The sequence below is a fragment of the Canis lupus genome, chromosome 20 (genome assembly GCF_011100685.1).
Source record: "Canis lupus familiaris isolate Mischka breed German Shepherd chromosome 20, alternate assembly UU_Cfam_GSD_1.0, whole genome shotgun sequence".
Lineage (NCBI taxonomy): Eukaryota > Metazoa > Chordata > Mammalia > Carnivora > Canidae > Canis > Canis lupus.
In genome coordinates, this window is record NC_049241.1 from 38,510,778 (window position 1) to 38,531,021 (window position 20,244).

At 44.7% G+C, this 20,244-nt stretch overlaps 1 protein-coding gene across 5 annotated transcripts in view; it reads left to right on the forward strand.

Moving 5' to 3' along the window:
* Positions 1–5,396: 5,396 nt before the first annotated feature.
* Positions 5,397–20,244, forward strand: part of DCAF1 (DDB1 and CUL4 associated factor 1) — a 77,624-nt gene continuing 62,776 nt past the window's right edge. For 4 of the 5 annotated variants that reach the window (XM_038566326.1, XM_038566328.1, XM_038566329.1 and 1 more), the window contains exon 1: positions 10,576–10,732. The gene's annotated coding sequence lies outside the window, so the exon portion shown is untranslated. Of the gene's footprint in view, positions 5,521–10,575; positions 10,733–20,244 lie in introns of those variants that run through there. The other variant, XM_038566327.1, reaches the window with a different exon arrangement.

Here is a 20,244-nt window from a genome sequence, read left to right on the forward strand (position 1 = left end):
TGAGCAATTACCTGGGTCAGACTAAGTCTTTTACGTCCATTAGCTCATATAATCCTTGCAAACACTATAAGAAGGACACTATTCTCTGTATATATCAGTTTATTTCTGTCTACTTACTATTTTTAGAGCAGTTTTAGGTTCATGGCAAAATTAAGCAACAAGTACAGAGATTCCGAAACCCCCCTGCTCTCCCACCCCCCAGCCTCTTCAACTATCATCATCCTCCACCATAGTGGTATATTTATCAGAGTCAATGAGCTACAATGAAGTGTGGACTAACACATCATCATCTCCCAAAGTCTATAGTTTACATTAGGGTTCATTCTTGGTGTTTGTACATTCTATGGGTTTGGAAAAATGTATGGTGACAAGTATAGTTTTAATTTCAATACAACTTATTTTTACAAAAGCAGTACATGCTTAGTGGCTTCAAAGCTAGAATACAAAAAAAAGCTTATATGAAAAACCAACCCTGGGATGTCTGGTGGCTCAGTGGTTGAGCGTCTGCCTTTGGCTCAGAGTGTGATCCCGGGGTCCTGGGATCAAGTCCCGCATTGGGTTCCTGGTGGAGAGCCTGTTTCTCCTTCTGCCTGTGTCTCTACCTCTCTCTGTGTATCTCTCATGAATAAAAAAATAAAATCTTAAAAAAAAAACCAACCCTGCCCTGATCACTCTTCCTTTCTAATCCTGGGCCCAGACCCCAGTGGCAGAATGGCATCCTTATTACGTGGTCCTCAGCCTCAGGAGGTTGCACCCTTAGTACTGAGGTAATGAACCTTCTTTCCTGGGTCAGGAATATCAAAAGGGACTGGGGACAAATAGACCATTGGGGCCAAATGGTCAGAATGGCTGAATATACCCTCTACCCCAAGGTCAGCCAGGCATCTCCAATAAGACATCCTAGAGGTTACTATAAAATCCCCACTTGCTTCTTTAGAAGCTCCAGCAATCAAGTTTGGACTTTTGCCAGATGAGGAGAGCTAAAGCCCAGCACAGGAAGGCTGCCTTTGTGAAGCTGCTGGGGTGGAGGAAGATTGGGTTGTGGCTGTCTTTGTATCCTGGGCAAATTTCTCCCCTCTGGACCTTGAGATCTTCATGTAAAAAATCAGAGGGTTGGACAACTGATCACTAGGACATTGCCTCTGCTGAAAGAGGGAGTCTGAGGGTTGGCTGCTTAGCAGCCCAATCTCTGGTGCTCTTCTTGTGAGCTGGGTACTTCCTCTTAACCACCCTCAAAGTAGGCACTCATTTTAACAGATGAGGAATTAAGACCTAGAAGGGTGTCAGGGTCACATAGCTAAAGAGGGACAGGGTTCTAAACCAGGGTGCAGGGGCACATGGGTGGCTCAGTGGTTGAGCGTCTGCCTTTGGCTCAGGTCATGATCCTGGGTCCTGGGATTGAGTCCCACATCAGGGGAGCCTGCTGCTCCCTCTGCCTTTGTCTCTACCTCTCTATCTCTGTGTCTCTCATAAATAAATAAATAAATAAATAAATAAATAAATAAATAAATAAATAAATAATCCCCCCTAAAATAAATAAACCAGGGTGCATGTTCTCCTTCTCTGGAGCTGGATCACTGACCCTTCTGTCTTGTCTGGCTTTCACTAGAATAGGTGCTCTGGTGTATGTGTGGCAGGTGAGTGGGTGTGTAGGTAGGTGGGAAACAGGGGATCCCATGGCTTCCAGTAGCAGCAGGGTCCATCTCGGCCCCCAGGATTTCAAGCCTCTAGGCTCCATGTCAGGGTGAAGAACATCACACTCATGTCCTATTTGATGCCAGTCTCTACTCCCAGACCAGTATTTCTCTGCCTTGGCTGTAATGGATCACCTGTGGAACTTTGGGAACCAATGATGCCTATGACCCATCTGTAGAGATACTGATCTAGAGTTGGCACTCCACAGGTGATTCCAACGTGTAGCCAGTGTTGAGAACCCAGCCTGTCAGCTTACTGAAGGGCCTCGTTTGTTGGCTCATCATGCCTGGCCATAGGGAATGTCTGCTTTTCTTTGTTTGCCTCCCTAGCCATAAGGGCAGAACAACCTTTGCTTTAAGATACAATGTAACTATCTCTCCCTGTAACAAGGTCCACAGAACCATTATTCTGGCCTCTTGAATTTGCTGTCCTTAGAGTAGTCAAGGCCAGGATGCTTTTTATAGATTCTTTCCAACGAAAGCCCCTGGAATCCAGTTTTGCCTGCTTTGGGGGCAAGGAGCTCATCTTACTTGAATCCCCTCTACTCTACATCTTTGAGGAAAAGAAATGGCGAGGGCAAGGCTTGCTCTCTACCCAGGCTGCCTTAGGTATCTTCTGGCTCCTAGGTAAGGCTTGCTGGCCCCATGAAATCAAATATGTCCTGCATTCAAAAAGGACAAGAACAATTCTGGAGGCTACAAGAATTTCAGGAGAGAGTCAGACAAATTTGAATGCTACCCAGAGAATGAGAATCTCCCATCTCCTGCTTAACTGAACTCAGGTACAGAAAGGTGCCTGTTTTAGGGTATCTATGTGGCATTGGGCCACAGGGGCCTGGATGCTGATTTCAGAACCCATAAGTCTAAGTTAGGAGCAGATGGCCAGATGAGAGGTGAGTTGGGGATGCTGTGGCAGTTATAAATAAGCTGGACCAGAACCAGGAAACAGAAGTGGTAGTGGGGAGAAGATTCTCAGGACAGGACCCTGAGGTGGCTACTAAATACGGCATTTGTTGGCTTGTTCTCTTTCTTTGTAAAGCCTGGAGTGTGAAGTCACAGATTAATGGCAGGTCAAGCTTAGACGGGGCTGGAAGCCACATGACAGTTTTCTTTCTTTCTTTTTTTTTTTTAATGTTCAAATGTAATTTTATTTTTTTATATAATAAATTTATTTTTATTGGTGTTCAATTTACCAACATACAGAATAGCACCCAGTGCTCATCCCATCAAGTGCCCCCCTCAGTGCCCATCACCCATTCACCCCCACCACTCCTCTCCCCGCCCTCCTCCCCTTCCACCACCCCTAGTTCATTTCCCAGAGTTAGGAGTCTTTTTTTTTTTTAATTTTTTTTACATTTTTATTTATTTATGATAGTCACAGAGAGAGAGAGAGAGGCAGAGACACAGGCAGAGGGAGAAGCAGGCTCCATGTACCGGGAGCCTGACGTGGGATTCGATCCCAGATCTCCAGGATCACGCCCTGGGCCAAAGGCAGGCGCCAAACCGCTGCGCCACCCAGGGATCCCCAGAGTTAGGAGTCTTTATGTTCTGTCTCCCTTTTTGATATTTCCCACACATTTCTTCTCCCTTCCCTTATATTCCCTTTCACTATTATTTATATTCCCATATTCCCTTTCACTATTATTTATATTCCCCAAATGAATGAGAACATACAATGTTTGTCCTTCTCCGATTGACTTACTTCACTCAGCATAATACCCTCCAGTTCCATCCACGTTGAAGCAAATGGTGGGTATTTGTCGTTTCTAATGGCTGAGTAATATTCCATTGTATACATAAACGACAGTTTTCAAACTGAGTTCCTTTGAATCCTCGGGAGTTCCTCAGAATTGGTAGTAACTCTGCCACACCGTGTCTTGCAACACCTAACATAGCTTCTTTTATCTACTTAATGAATAGCTGTATAAGATTTCACTGGGAAAAACAGGATTCTACAGTAAATTAATACTAACAAAATTTGAAAACCACAGATCTAGTAAACTTCTGATGGGGAAACTCGCCCAGGATCATCCTCTATTCTTTTGCTTAGGCTAAGCCTGTCCCAACAGTTCACTCACAAGCTCCACAGAGTAGACAACAAAAGGCCCTCTGGGAGGCATGGCTTGAATGCTGCAACAATAATGGCAATGAGAGGAGCCACAAAGGGAATGGCTGCTCTCAACAAATTGAAGGACACAAAACCCAGAACTGCAGTGCCTGAGAAGCAGGGCGAAGCTGCCCTGGCTCTAATGTCCAAAAGCCCTCAAGATTCCAGTGTGTTCTTACCCTCAGGGAAATGTGGGGGCCTGGCCTCAGAGGCAGGGCTCTAGGGTTCCAGGCTGCCCCACTACTTCCTGGGAGATTAGCCTTCTCCTTGAGAGAGGCAGCTGGGCACAGCCACTGAATCCCTAGACTATGGGCCCTTGCGGGCAGGACATGAAATCTCTACCTTGTGCTGCATTCTCCTCAGCCCAAGAGACACAGGGCACAAGGCTAGGCATAGAGACAGAACTCAGGGATCCTCAAGACTGAACATATTTTTTTGTTGATTTGTTTTTGAAACAAGGCTTCGCTCAAATAGCTCTCCCTATCCCTCACAAACAAACAGTGGCTTTCTACCCTACATGTAGTGAAACTTTCTTCTTCCTTCTTTTTTTTTTTTTTTAAGATTTATTTATTTATTTATTTACTTACTTATTTATTCTGAGAGAGAGAGAGAGGCAGGCAGAGACATAAACACAGGCAGAGGGAGAAGCAGGCTCCATGCAGGGAGCCTGATGTGGGACTCGATCCCCGGTCTCCAGGATCACACCCTGGGCTGAAGGCGGCACTAAACCCCTGAGCCACCCAGGCTGCCCCTCCCTTCTGTCTTCTTTCCTGGCTTGGCTTATATGGTGGTGAAAATCTCTATACTTTGGGGAGAGTGGGCTCCAGGCACTCCCATTTCTTTTTTTTTTTTTTTTTTTTTCTAAATTTATTTACGATAGTCACACAGAGAGAGAGAGGCAGAGACACAGGCAGAGGGAGAAGCAGGCTCCATGCACTGGGAGCCCGACGTGGGATTCGATCCCGGGTCTCCAGGATCGCGCCCTGGGCCAAAGGCAGGTGCCAAACCGCTGAGCCACCCAGGGATCCCAGGCACTCCCATTTCTTATCCCAACTTTCTTCCTCTGAGCAGTCCGATGGGTATCAGGGCTATTTATCAATGCAGGAGAATTTGAGATCATGTGCTTGCCCAGGAAACAGGTGGAATATTCAGCTACAAGTGAATCATTGATGTATTGCACTGAGGAGAAGATTGGGTCCCCGGCTCAAAGGTCTTAACCTCTCTTTGCCACAGAATATCCAGAACATCAGATTAGAAATTTCGTATGTTCTCAGTTTGTGTGGGGCCCTCTAGTCCCCCTCTTCCCTGGTTTCAAGGGACAGAATGATGGCCAAACTCCACAGATCCAGGCTCCTGCTGTTCTCACCTGCTGACCATGACTAAGATCTGAGAAATTGTCCTCATCCCCAGGTCTGTGACTGACCCCCTCATGCTTTACAATCTGAGCCTCTCCAGACCGTACACATCTCTCCAGAGTTCAAATGCCGCTTCTGAAACCCTCCGTACCACAAGTCATGCCTGCTTGTCCTAGTCCCTGGTCCTAGTCCCTGGTCCTGTGGGGAGGCAGCCAGCTTTGTGACTTCACAAATGGCTATCTTGTGACAAGTTTGGACCGGATGAAGCAGAAGCTGGGCAGAGGGGCTCCCCCCAGAAACATCATGTGACTTTTCGTGGAGAGACATCCCCACCTCTGAGGGAATGAAGAGGAACTGCCTCATGGTAAGAGCCCAGGACATCTACACGTAGAGACACCTTTCCTTGATGACTTTGGGTTCCAGTCCTGACTGGATATTCCTGGCTACACTGGCAATATTTTTCAGAGGTCCAGGCCCATTGCAACCAGGTTTAGGCAGGAGCAGGAGGTGATGCTTACTTCAAGTGATAGTGGTGAGCCTCTCTCTGGTTTTTGAATCTGAAGTCAGACCAGCTTCCTCTCATTAGACAAAGCCATTCTTCTCCAGGCTTTCCAAAGTGAAAGGACTGATAGAAGCTTTATGTGGCTCAAGTCTTCATCAGGGTTGGCCCTAGCAGTCTCCAGTATGCATCCAAATGGCTCAGGACTGAGATCCCTGAATTCCATAGAAAGGTCTCATGACCACAAACAGGTATTGTCAAAAATTGAAGGTCTTTTCTCTCCAGGGCTGACTCCACTGTTGTTTCTCCTGAAAGAATTTATGATTCCAGGAACCTGAGGCAAAAGAGGTTGGGGGTACTTTCTCTTTACCTTCCTTGCACCTGTTCCCCCACCTCTGGAGCATAGCCCCAGGGCAGGCCCCAGGAATCAACTGGCAGCCAGGTAGGGGCATCTGAAGGTCCTGGCGGGGGGGTACCTGGAAGGCAAAGGTTGGCCCTCTTCATGCACTAGCGCTTGTTTGTGCTGCGTGGGTTCATTGAGAGGGGAGCCCAGGGTATATTTCTGGCTAACCCCTCCACCCTCTACTTTGATTGTGACATCACTGTCCTGTCAGAGGACCTAGAGAAAGAAGCGAGCGTGCTCTGGGAAAGGGTTCCAGATGCAGGTTTCATCCTGGCAGGGAGCCAGGGTGGATAGGCTGGTTTGGGGAGAATGACATGTCTGGCTTTTACATCCAAGGGGCTCCTTGGCCTTGACTGCCTTCACCTTTTTTTTTTTTTTTTAAGATTTCATTTATTTATTCATGAGAGACATAGCAAGAGAGAGAGAGAGAGAGAGAGAGAGAGAGAGAGATAGGCAGAGGGAGAAAAAGGTTCCCAGCAAGGAGCCCGATGTGGGAGTCAATCCCAGACCCCGGGATCAGGACCCGAGCTGAAGGCAGACGGTCAACCGCTGAGCAATCCAGGGATCCTGACTGCCTTCACCCTTGATCAGTGGTAGCCCTTGAAGACATGAGGATGGCTAGGAGTAGATCTTCTTAAACCACCCTCTGACCTATGATGTTTTCAGTTCTGGGCTGGGACAGAGAGTGGATAGTGATCCCTGGGGGTGGTTACTTCACTACTTCCTAGCACTTCTTAAAATATGCCTGATGATTTTTCTGGTGAGGTGCTCATTTCTCATTTAAATGAGGAAAGTCTGAGTTCTTCCAGCAGGCAGTCCTGAGGAGTGGGGGGCAAAGAGAAACCAGAGGAAGAATTGCAACAGTGATGGCAGCATTAGATCAAGAATAATCAAAATAATCAGAGTAGGAATAGTCATCACTTCCCTGGCAGTTGCTGTGTGCCAGGCCTCAAACTAAGCATTTTACATGCATTATCACATTTAATTCTCAATGCTAGAAAGGAGATCTTATTCCCACTTTCCAGCCAAGGAAACTGACACTCAAGAGGTGAAGTGATTAGGGCAGGGTCCCACAGCTGGTAAATGGGAGCACCAGTATTAGGATGGAGGTCTGTTTTCTTCCAAAGCTGGACTCAACTGCTGACACATTTTCTGCAAACTCTTCCCAGGAAAGAGGAAAAGCTATTTTCTCATTCTTGACCATAAGTGATAGAGTTAAAGAGAGAAAGGTGAAAGGGAAGACCTTGAGCCTTCCATCACCCACATTGTCAGCTTGCCTGCTTGGCCTGTCTAATCTTTAATGAGACCCATTGGGAGCCAGCTGTTCTGATTCACTTCTAAATATTTTGCAGATGATTTAAGAGGGGCTCTGGGGGCCACTGGTGGGGAGTCCTTGGGGTCTGTGGCTGAGCAGTGGTTCTGGGGTTGCCAGATAAAATATAAGATGACCAGTTCACTTTTAATGTCAGATAAACCATATTTTTAAAAATATAAATGTGTCCTAAAGATTGCATTCTGGGGGTTCCTCAGTCTTGCTGGGCCCCTAGTAGGTGGGAGCTGGGGTGGGTCTGGGGGTTGGGGGGAAGGTCATTGCTTCATTTTTCACTTGAGCCTCAGGCCTCTCTATAGAGGAGGGGAATAGGAGGCAGGACTGGGTTCTGGAGATGCAGGTGCAGTGGCCACTGGACAAGGTGGGCTTAAACTTGTCTTTGTGGAGCTTCAATTTCTTCCTCTGCAGAATAAGAGTGGTGGGTACGAATGCTATTATACAGGAGTGGTTGTTTTGCACACTGCATGGGCAGTGGGGATAGTGTTACATTTCTCTAGAGGGCTGCCATGGTTCTCAGGCAGGGAGAGGGCACCCACCAAGCGAATGACTGGAATTCCCTCTTTGTCCAGACTGGGGTCCCCAGAGCCTGGCAGCCCTAAGCTTCTCTATGGTGGCTCCTGTGACCCTTGGACACTTGCTGCAGCAGTCTTGTTCAGCCAACAGTGGAGCAAGGGTGGATGTGAGATAGCTGGCTTTGTTTTCTGGCCCCAAGGAGTTGAAGAAGGTGGCACGGGAACTGTGTGGCACCAGGGTGGGGATGGGCGGGTGAAAATACCTGGACCCTGTGAGCCTGGAAGTAGGTGACTGGAGAGAAGGAGTGATAGAGAGGGGTGGAGCATCCTGAGGCCGAGAAGACTTGGTGCTATTGATTTTCCTACTCCAGTGCACGGGCATACTTAGTAAGGGTGAGGGCAGGTAAAGCATATCTGAGTCTGTAGCCCTTGGTGTTGGGGCCAGGGATGGGCTGCTCTTGCTCTTTCTCTGCCACCATGCAGCCCTATTAGCATGACTTATTGCCCTTTTGGATGGTGGCTGCTGCTTTCTGAGGCACACCACAGGGAGGGTTTGGGCACAGGCAGAGCAGGGGGAGACAGTCCAGAGATGTTCTTTCAAAGAGGCCCAAGAATCTCTTTCCAGTGATTCAGGAGTAATGTGCCAGACCAAGCCAGGTGTGTGGGTTTGTGCTTGCATGTTCTTAGATGTGAAAGTGATGTCTTTGCATATGTGTGCCAATGCATAGGTGTGCATTCTTCTGTATCAGGTACATGTTCCTGTCCTGTGAAATATGTCAGTATGCCTGGGAAGTGTATGTAGCCCGGAAAACCAGGGTGTTGTCCCTTCTGCTTCTCAGAATGGGAATCTGGATGTGCCATCAGTTGTGTGGCTGTGTGTATGTGTGTTGGTAGGGGTAGGGAAGCTGCAGGCATTATGGAGCAAAGATTCTGGAGGGAACAGCTCTACAGGCCCTGTAAAGCTCCTGCTCTGCTTCCCCAGTCTCTTGGGTCCTGGCTTCTCCAAAGCCATCTGTGATGCTCTTCAATCCCATCATTGACCAGGGGGAGGGGGGGGTGGGGTGGGGGGGGGGCAGTCTGGGTTTCTGAAGGAGAGCAGTGCCATCTGGTGGTAGACTAAGGTTGCACCAGGAGCAGGTGAGCTTGGACTGTGGGTTCCTGTAAGGGCTCTTTGAGAACCCCAGCCAAATGGAAGTCACCATGAAGTTAGCTAGACCATGGACAGAGAGGGAGGGTATCTAAAGCTTACATGTTTCAACCTCGTGCATTTTGGGTATGTGGCTCAGGGAGGCATGGCAGGAAAGTCAGCCAAAGGAGTGCTGGAGGATAGGTGTAGGAAAGTTGTGAGTGCAGCCTCTGGACCCACAAACCTGGGCCCCATTTCTTGAGCCACCTCTCTAGGTTCAGATTTCTCATGTGTGTAGGTGGCTAACTGTATCTACCCTGCGGGATGGTAGTGAAGGTTATATGAAAACGTTTGGTTTAAACACTTGGCTCAGAGCTGAGCCTGAGGTGAAGTCAAAGGAAATGGTAGTGGCCATTATTAATACAGGTAAAGTTCCAGAAACACATAGGAGAGAGCTGTGTGTCATGGCAGGTGAAAGGTTTGCAGAGAGGTGACAGGTTTGTGGCACTGCTGCCCCACACTCTAGAATTTCGTGCCTGAGCAGTTGCTCCAAGTTACACACTTAAAATGAGAAGGGAAGTCTCTTTTCTGGAAAGAGAGGAATGGAATCAAGAGAACCACATCCAGGCTCTGGCTAGCTTCTTAAAAGTGTGGAACCTAAGCATAGCAGCAGGATTGCTGCATCCTGTGTTCCCACCCCTTTGAAAGTGGTGTCTGTGAGGACTCCATAGAAATGCATAGAAACTTGTTCAGTACTTCTAGAGAAAGAAAGACTGGGTAGGATCTTGTCAGGGAGAGATTCTGCTCAGCTGTGGCATCATATTTATTTTTCATGTCCCTAAAAAGGGATACCTGAGTTAGAGTCAGGAGTTGTTCTGGTTCCACTGCTAATTGGTTGTGGAACGTGTTGGGCAACTCATTCACTCTCTGGGCCTTTTCTCAGACGCAAAATAAAGGAATCAAATTAGATAACCTCTGAGGTCAGCCCTGCCTTACTCTATGGTCTTTTAATTTTTTCCTTTTCTCTTCCTCCCGTGAGACTTAGGATAAGTATTTATTGATCCTACAGGTTAGGTCTTGAACAGAAAGACAAAGAAAAACCAGTGTCTTCTGTTTAATGAGTGCTATGATTTCTGATCCTCCTGTGTGTAATATTTTCCTAGATGCTGGTATACTCTAGGTATAATGGGGCCAATGAGAGAATAGAACAGAGGTTCACCCCTGCCACAAAGGGGAGAATAAGGTACTGAGAATGTGTCAAGTGGTTGTAGCCCTGGCTTGGGTGGATCGGGTCCCCTCTCTATTCGCTTCCGCCTACCGAAGCCGCCAATGAGTACACAGCAGTTCGGGTCTATGCGGAAAAACTACAAAGTCCAGAAGTCACTGCGCGGGGAGTAAGTACTCAAGCACCAATCAAAACTAGCGGGCCCCGTTCCTATAAGCGGAACTTCATTTCCCAGACGACCCCGGGGCTCTTCGATTTCTCCTCCCGCCCCCTGCCAGCGAGCCTCGCGCCAAGTCGGGGCGCGCGCGCGCTACCGCGCGCGGGGCACGTAGCACGCGAGTGACGCATAATATGTGGGCCGCTCTGGATCTGTGGTCGCGCTGTGTGTGAGTGAGGGAGAGTGAGTGCGGGACCTGAGGCGGTGTGTGTGAACTGTGGCCGCTGGCGGGGTCAGGGGGGAGCGGCGGAGCCGCCCGGGAAGGTGAGTGGGGAAAGGAGGGAGACGGCTCTCTGGGAAGGCGGAGAGAAGACAGGGCGCGTGGCCGGGCAGGAGGGAGAGTGGGCGCCGGACTGGGGGAGGGGCGGCACCTGCCTGGGCCGCCGGCGGGGAGGGGGCGGGCCGGGCCGCCAGGGAGGCTGGGTCCGGGGCCTGACAGGACTTTGCCTCCTCCAGATTCTTGGCTCGGGGGCGGGGCCTCCACGTTTTTCTCCCAGTCCGCAAAAGAAGCTTCCCGAGAGTAACTCTTCCGCCCGGATTGGGGGGTGGGGGTGCGCTTGCCCCTGCCTGGAGGAAGGGTGCCTCTCGTTCCCCTCGTCAACCTTTTTCCTTCCAAGTCTTCCCATTTTCCGTTCCGTACGGGCTGGGGGGCTCCATCTTCCCTGCCGTACGGCGGCCCCCTTCCCAAGCTGTGTCTCCGCCTCCAGCTCCAGTCACCTGGGCGGGCTCTCCCCTCCCTCGGCCTCGTGCCACCTCCCTTTGCACCCGTCCGGCTTTCTGACCGGGCGAGGAGGGCGGAGCTTTCCGGGCACTCCTCCCACCCCCATGGTGGAGGGGAGGGGTGGAGAGAGAGGTGTGTGGGTCTTGCCGCGTGGAAACAAACCTCGGAGTGCCTGCCTAGCTTCCCGGGAGCCTATTTCCGGGGGTTATGGTCGTTTTCAGCTGGGGTGATAGGCATTTCCTTAACTCTTCTCTTCCTAGACGGTTTCTCACTTCCTCTTACTGTAGGGTTAGCGCTTGGGTTTCGCATCTGTTGAATAATTTTGGAGTGTGTAATGGTTCTTTTTAAACCCCAAACGTATGGAAATGTCTTTCCATACCATCCCATTGTCCTGTTTTTTTTTTTTTTTTTAACTCTGCTTTTTCAGGGAAGCCTTTTAATTAGTGTACACGTTTAATTAGCATCATATTCCTGTTCTATATGCTTTGTTAATGTATAGAGTGAGAGGTTCATTGGCAATGTCGTCCTGTAATTTTCTTTTTCCAGTGTATTGGAGTTTAAAGTTTACATAAGCTTGTATATTGTAGACTCTTTAGGAATTGATTTGGTATTTTTTTGCTTGATGCTGGCGAGATTTTTGTATAAAGCAGTATTATTTTTGAGTTGTGATATTTTGGATGGCAAGGAGGTAATGGATACAGAAAGTGGATAATATAAAGGAAGTCATTTTATGAACAAAATCTCTGATTGAGCACAGTGTTTTACTGTTCTTGTAAAGTTTTTTGATAGGGGAGGAATCTGAGAATGAACCACAAACATAGTTTGAAGTTAATGAAGTTGGGTCTATATCAGTTTCCTTATTATAATTTTTGTAGTTGACATGGAGGCTAGTAGAATATTGTTATATGTGATCTTATCTGTCAAACCAATTATTGGGTAAATTTTACTTGAAGCTCTAAACTTGGATTTCTCACCTCTCTCCTCCTTTTTTTTTTTTTTTTAATAAAGAAGAATGCTTTTAGATTTGTTTCATGATTTTAACCTTGTGAGATCTGTCCTTTACATGTACTTGATTTTAGTCTTTCGTATAGTTTCTACTGAATAGGCCATTATGAATCATGTATTTGGGGAGGACAGATTTTATGATTTAAAAAATTCTAAAAGTTTACAAAGTAGCAGAAAAATGATAGAACTAGCATACTCTGAAAAATCCTTATCCTACCATTATCCCTCAGAAAGTCTGTTACTTGCACAAAAGTAATAGGTATTATCTGTTTCTTGTGTGTTCTTCCAGAGATATTCAAGGAGCAGGTGCATACACACGCACACACACATTTTGCTTTTTTCTTTTTTTTTATAATTTTTTTTCTTGTGATGAGAACTCTTAAGATCTGTTTTCTTAACAACTTTCTTTTTTTTTAATATTTTATTTATTCATGACACACACACACACACACACACACACACAGAGGCAGAGACACAGGCAGAGGGAGAAGCAGGCTCCATGCAGGGAGCCTGACGTGGGACTAGATCCCGGGTCTCCAGGATCACGCCCTGGGTTGAAGGCAGTGCTAAACCGTTGAGCCACCCAGGCTGCCCACATTTTGCTTTTTTCATTTGGCATATATATATATATATTTTAAAGATTTGTTTATTCATGAGAGACACAGAGACAGACAGAGACACAGGCAGAGGGAGAAGCAGGCTCCATGCAGGGAGCTCAACATGGGACTCAATCCTGGGACTCCAGGATCAGGCCCTGGGCTGAAGGCGGTGCTAAATGGCTGAGCCACCCAGGGATCCCCTCATTTGATGTGTATTTGAGATTTGGTTCACATTAGGAAAGGAAATGCTTTTTAATTTTTTCAACTTCTTAATTATGGAAATTTTCAAATAGTTGAACGAATAGTGAAATGAACACTTGTTTATCCATTCAGATTCAATAATTATTAATATTTTGTTATATTTTCTCTATAGATGTGTATTTTTCTTATTTTGTGGAATCATTTGGAAGTTAGTTGCAGATACATCACCCCTAAATATTGGCAGGCAACATTTAGGATAAGGATGTTCCACATATTTTTTGTAGGGCTTTATATTATTTCATTACATGGACAGTATTACCATTTAATCCTCACAAAAACCATTTCCATTTTACAGATAAGGAAATTGAGATTGGAGAAGTTAAATAACTTGACCAAGATCTCACAGGTTTATCTGCAGAGTTGGCATGTGAATGCTTGAAACCCTTTTCTACGAAGTTACCAGTTGATTGGTCTTTGGGACTTCTCTGAGCCCGTTTTATCATATGTAAAAAAAAAAAATAGGGACGGTGGCTGTGAAAATTCACAATAACATAGGAAATCACCCAAATGTCTGTCCAATATTAATATTTAGTAATTGGGGGAATCTCAGGGTGGCTCAGCTGTTTAGCACCTGCCTTCGGCCCAGGGCCAGATCCCGGAGTCCCGGGATCGAGTCCTACATCGGGCTCCCTGCATGGAGCCTGCTTCTCCCTCTGCCTGTGCTTCTGCCTCTCTCTCTTTTTCTCTGTGTCTCTCATGAATAAATAAATAAAATCTTTAAAAAATTCAATAATTGGTAACTATTGTGTTATTACGGATAGGCCATAAATTCTGTATACCACTTAGCTCACTTTAAAACATGGTGAATTGAGTAACACACCATCACTGTTGGATGCATAACAGGATGACTGCACCTTTAACGTTTTATATTAATTGTCTTTCATTGATAACTAAATGAGTTATCATTGTTATTATTTTAGTCTGAGTTTATATTTTTCTTGGGCAAGTGATCATTCCCAAAGTTATAATTATTCTTCATCATAATTAATTGCAAGTTTTGAAAATGATGCCAAAAGAAGATGTTTCTGGGGATCCCTGGTGGCTCAGCGATTTAGCGCCTGCCTTTGGCCCAGGGCGCAATCCTGGAATCCCGGGATCGAGTCTCGTGTCGGGCTCCCTGCGTGGAGCCTGCTTTTCCCTCCTGTGTCTCTCTGCCTCTCTCTCTCTCTATGTCTATCGTAAGTAAATAAATAAATCTTAAAAAAAAAAGAGAAGATGTTTCTAAATTAAACTCTAAAATTTTAGTATTTTGGGGCACCTGGGTAGGCTCAGTGGTTGAGTGTCTGCCTTTGGCTCAGGTCGTGATCCTGGGGTCCTGGGATCAAGTCCTGGATCAAGCTTCCCAGGGGGGAGCCTGCTTCTCCCTCTGCCTGTGTCTCTGCCTGTCTCTGTGTGTCTCATGAATAAATAAATAATATCTTTAAAAAAATTTTAGTATTTTAATGCCCTTGAGTTGACCTTTATTAAATGTAATATTTTCCTTAAACTTTGGCTTTATATGCTCTACTGTGTTGATCACTTATCAAAGAGACATTCCCTCCTGATCTTTTTTTTTTCCACTTTATTTTTTAGTTATTTTTAGTTTTTTAAAGTGGGCTCCGTGGGGCTTGAACTCATACAACCCTGAGATCAAGGCCTGAGCTGAGATCAAGAGTTGGACCCTTAGCTGACTGAGCTACCCAGGCACCCCGTTTTTTCCGCTTTTAAAAGAAATTGTGGTAAAATTCACATACCATAAATTGATCGTTAACCATCCATAGGAGTTGTTTATATATCCTGGATACTAGATCCTTATCAGATACATGATTTGTAAATATTTTTTCTTTTTTTTTTAAATTTTTTATTTTTATTTTTATTTTTTTATTTATTTATGATAGGCACACAGTGAGAGAGACAGGCAGAGACACAGGCAGAGGAAGAAGCAGGCTCCGTGCACCGGGAGCCTGACGTGGGATTCGATCCTGGGTCTCCAGGATCACGCCCTGGGCCAAAGGCAGGCGCTAAACCGCTGCGCCACCCAGGGATCCCTATAAATATTTTCTATTTCATGGTTTGTCTTCTCATTTTCTTGATTATATCATTTGATGCACAAAAGTTTTAAAGGTTGGAACCAATTTTTCTGTTTGCTCTTTTGTTGCTTATGCTTTTGGTGTCACAAGTAAAAATCCCTTGCTAATTTCAAGGTCATGAAGATTTATCCCTATGTTTACCTTTCAGACTAGTATAGTTCAAGCTTCTACATTTAGGTCTTTGTTTTATATGATATGAGTCAGGGATTCAACTTTATTCTTTTGCATGTGGATATCCAGTTTTCACAGCACAATTTGTGTGTGTTTTTTTTTTTTTCTTTAAGATTCTAATTTATTTATGAGAGACACAGAGAGGCAGAGGCCTAGGCAGTAAGAGAAGGAGGCTCCCTGTGGGGAGCCTGATGTGGGATTTGATCTCAGGACCCTGGGATCAGGCTCTGAGCCGAAGGCAGATGCTCAACCACTGAGCTGCCCAGGCGTCCCTTCACAGCACAGTTTGTTGAAATACCATTTGACTTTCTACTAATGGTCTACTGGTCTTTCAATAAATTCTTTTCCCTGTTGAATGGTCTGGCACACTTGTTGAAAAATAGTTAGCCATAAATGTGAGATTGTATTGCTGGGCTCTCAGTTCTATTGCATTGGTGTTTGTGTCTATCCTAATGCCATTACCATACTGTTTCGATCACTATAGCAGTATCTGAGCTTTGAAATCAGAGGTATGAATTCTCCAACTTTGTTCTTTTTAAGATAGTTTTGGTTTTCAGTATTTCCATTTTTGCAAAAAAAGGTCAGTAAAATTTTGACAGGGATTGCATTGACTGTTGACCACTTTAGAGAGTATTGTCATCTTAACAATATTAAGTCTTCTTATCCATGAACATAGGATGTCTTTCCATTTATTTATTTAGTTTTTCTCTAATTTATTCCAGCAGTGTCTTGTAATTTTCAATGTATAAATCTTGTGCTTTTTGGGGTAAACTTATTCTTAATATTTTATTATTTTTGATGCTATTTTAAATGATATTGTCTTCTTTTTTGTAAGCTTAACTCCCCCCGCCCCCCCCCCCCGTGATCTCTACATTCAATGTGGGGCTTGAACTCACAGGCCTGAGATCAAGAGTTGCATGCTCTTCTGATTGAGCCAGCCAGCCAGGGGCTCCAATGAAATTGTTTTTTTTCTTTTTTTTTTTTTTTAAGATTTATTTATTTATTCATGAGAGACCCAGAGAGAGTGAGGCAGAGACATAGGCAGAGAGAGAGAAGTAGGCTCCATGCAGGGAGCCCAATGTGGGGTTCAGTCCCGGGACTTAAGGATCACGCCCTGGGCTGAAGGCAGACGCTCAACTGCTGAGCCACCCAGGCGTCCCTTGTTTGTTTTCTTGTTTTAAAGATTTATTTAGTTCTTCCTTTCCAACTTGGATACCTTTACTTTTTCTAGCTTACTCTGGCTAGAACTCCAGTACAATATTTAATATAAGTGTGAAAGCAGGCATCCTTGTCTTTTTTTGTAATTTTAGGGAGAAAGCTTTCAGTCTCATCATTGAGTATAATGGTAGCTGTGGGTTTTTTAAAATACCCTTTACCATATTGAGGAAGTTCTCTTCTGTTCCCAGTTTGAGGTTTTTTTTTTCTTTCGCAAAAGGGTAATGGATTTTATCAGATGCTTTTTCTTTTTTAAAAGATTTTATTTATTTATTCATGGGAGACTTAGAGAGGAGAGAGAGAGGCAGAGATAGGCAGAGGGGGAAGCAGGCTCCCCACAGGGAGCCCGATGCAGGACTTGATCCTGGGACACCAAGATCATACCCTGAGCTGATAGCAGACACTCAGCCATCTGAGCCACCCAGGCGTCCCTCAGATGCTTTTTCTATATCAATCAGATGAGCATGTGTTTTTTTTTTATTCATCCTATTAATATATTACATTAATTGATTTCTGTGTGTCACACCCACCTTTGCATTTCTAGGATAAATCCCACTTGGTCATGATATATGTTTCTATTAATGTGCTGCTGTATTCATCTCGCTAGTATTTTGTTGAGGATTTTTGCGTTTCTATTGATAAAAGGTATTTGTAGTTTTCTTGTGATGGCTTTATTTGGCTTCAGCATGAGGGTAATACTGGCTTCATGGAATAGATTAGGAAGTGTCTTTCCTCTTTTGTGGAAGAGTTTGAGGATGATGTTGATTTTTTTAAAATGTTTTATTACAATTCACCTGTAAAGCCATTTCGCTCTCATACTTTTAGGACGTGCCTTAAAAGCTTAATTTTGCTGTTAAGTGCTTTGCACAATTTCTAGATCTTTATCATAAAATCCCCCCTTAAAATCCTTCCTCAAGATTGTCAAGGTCGTGGAAAACAAGGAACAACTCAGAAAGTGTCATAGACCAGAGTACATAAAGGAGACATGACACCTCAATCCAATGTAGTATCCTGGATAAGATCTTGGAACGGAAAAAGGATGTGAATGGAAAAACTGGTGAAATCTGAATCAAGTTGATTCAGATTTTTTTGTTTTTAAATCATTTATTTTTCTTTAAGATTTTTAAATTTATTTATTCATGAGGGGGGCGGGCAGAGACATAGGCAGAGGGAGAAAAGCAGGCTCCATGCAGGGAGCCTGATGTGGGACTCAATCCCCCGTCTCCAGGATCACGCCCTGGGCTGAAGGCAGGCGCTGAACCGCTGAAGCACCCAGGCATCCCTCAAGTTAAGTTTAGGTAATAGTAATCTACCAATGTTGGGTTTCTTAATTTTGACATTATATAACTATAAAATGAAATGGCAGCATTAAAAGAAACTGGGTGAGGGATATATGTGAATTCTCTCTACTACCTTTGCAACTTTTTTGGTAAATCTAAAATTATTCCAAATAAAGTTATTTAAAAAAATGCATAGTTAGTCAATTGTGGTTGGCTTGGGTTTTCTCAAGTTAAAGTTTGGGTTTTCTCAAATTAAAGTCAGAGGTCCTATTAGTCACACTGCAGCATTTCCTTTTTGTGACTCTGGCTAGAAAGACTGAAAATGTGGATTCTTCTCTGTAGAAAATAATGTTTTAAATTAAAAAAAATTTTTTGAAATATTTATTCTTCTTTGGTGACATGAATCACTGTTCGTTATTAGAATTGCCTCTACTTTATTAAAACACGATGTTTACATTTTAGAGTTGGTGGTATCTTTCCCATGTATTTCCTTTGGCCTTATGGTGGGTATCTTTAGAAGAGTCCATTATAATCCTAGATCAGCCAGTAATCTTGTGCTAATATTAGACTGTTTTCGTAGAATTGTTGCTTTTTCTGTGAAAATACAAATTTTGCATGGAAGGTCTGCCATTTTGATCCTAAGGCCACTTTGGCAAATAAGTCGATCTGTAAACCATATAAACAGTTGGGTCTTATCCCTTTTGGAGCCCTTTATAAATAACCCTCTCTTACTCATGTGAATTTCTCATGCAACTCCTTCAAAGCTTGTTTCAGCTCCCTGTCCTTCTATATCCCTGGGCTGACCACTCAATCCAGCAACTTCTCTCTCTCTAGCCTCTCATGCTCCTTTCAGGAAATCAGCTGTGAGAGAAGTTAGGAAGCCTGATGGACAAATGGGCTTATAATTGTTATACACCTTCCCAGTTTTCATGCTGATAATGATATCCGCTTTAGTTTTTGGCCTTCTGTTAAGAATGGACAGGGGGAGACGCCTGGGTGGCTCAGCAGTTGATCATCTGCCTTTGGCTCAGGGTGTGGTCCTGGGGTTCCGGGATCGAGCCCCACATTGGGACTCCCTGCATGGAGCCTGCTTCTCCCTCTGCCAATGTCTCTGCCTTCTCTCCATGTCTCTTATGAATAAAATAAAATCTTTTTTTTTTTTTTTTTTTTTTTTTTTTTTTTAATTTTTATTTATTTATGATAGTCACAGAGAGAGAGAGAGAGAGGCAGAGACACAGGCAGAGGGAGAAGCAGGCTCCATGCACCGGGAGCCCGACGTGGGATTCGATCCCGGGTCTCCAGGATCGCGCCCTGGGCCAAAGGCAGGCGCCAAACCGCTGCGCCACCCAGGGATCCCTAAAATAAAATCTTTAAAAAAAAAAAAAAAGTATTGACAGGGATAGGGGTACCTGAGAGGCTCAGTCAAGATTGAGCCCCTGCATGGTAGGGGGGTCTGCTTCTCCCTTTCCCTCTTCTTCTGCCACTCCCCCTGCTTGTGGTCTCTCTCAAGTAAATGTTCTCTCTCTCTCAAATAAATTCTTAAAAAAAAAAATTAACAGGGACATGTTGTTTATCTTTCATAAACTTCACCTGGAAGACTTAGAAGAGCAAAATATTTTGGAGCAGTGGTTTTTGCTACATTTTCTATTAAAAAAACTTAGCTTCAAAGTTTTGGACCTTAGAGGTCTAGATTAGAGTTTTGTGTGTCTGATATGTAGGTGTATGCATTTTTTAAAAAAATATTTATTTATTTTTTAAAAAAATATTTATTTATTTTTAGAGAGGAAGTTGGGGGAGGAACAGAGGGGAAAGGAGAGGGGGAGAGAATTCAAAGCTGACTCTGCATTGAGCCCTATTTGGGATTTGCTCCCATGACTGGGAGATTATGACCTGAGCCAAAACCAAGAGTCAGACACTTAACCACCTGAGCCACAGAAGTGCCCCAGGTGTATGCATTTTTGAGGAGAGAAAATGAGGACCCTAGCTTTCTGTCTGTTCTTAGAGGGGTTTCTAATCCTAAAAAGGGTAAGAATCATGATTTTGATTCAGTTCCTTGTCTCATTTGACAGTTGAGCAAATTGAGGTTGGGAGGGGGTGAAAGGACTTGAAGAGTATCCTGGTTCCCAGTGCTGAGTTTTCCATTGTGTCACAAATAAAATTATCTGAAGAGTCTAGAAGTTAAGCATTGTTGCTTGCTCACCTCTTTTCTCCGTCCTCACTTTTTTTTTAAACTTTTTTTTTTTTTTAAGATTTTATTTATTGGGATCCCTGGGTGGCGCAGCGGTTTGGCGCCTGCCTTTGGCCCAGGGCGCGGTCCTGGAGACCCGGGATCGAGTCCCACATCGGGCTCCCGGTGCATGGAGCCTGCTTCTCCCTCTGCCTGTGTCTCTGCCTCTCTCTCTCTCTGTAACTATCATAAATAAATAAAAATTAAAAAAAAATTTTATTTATTCAT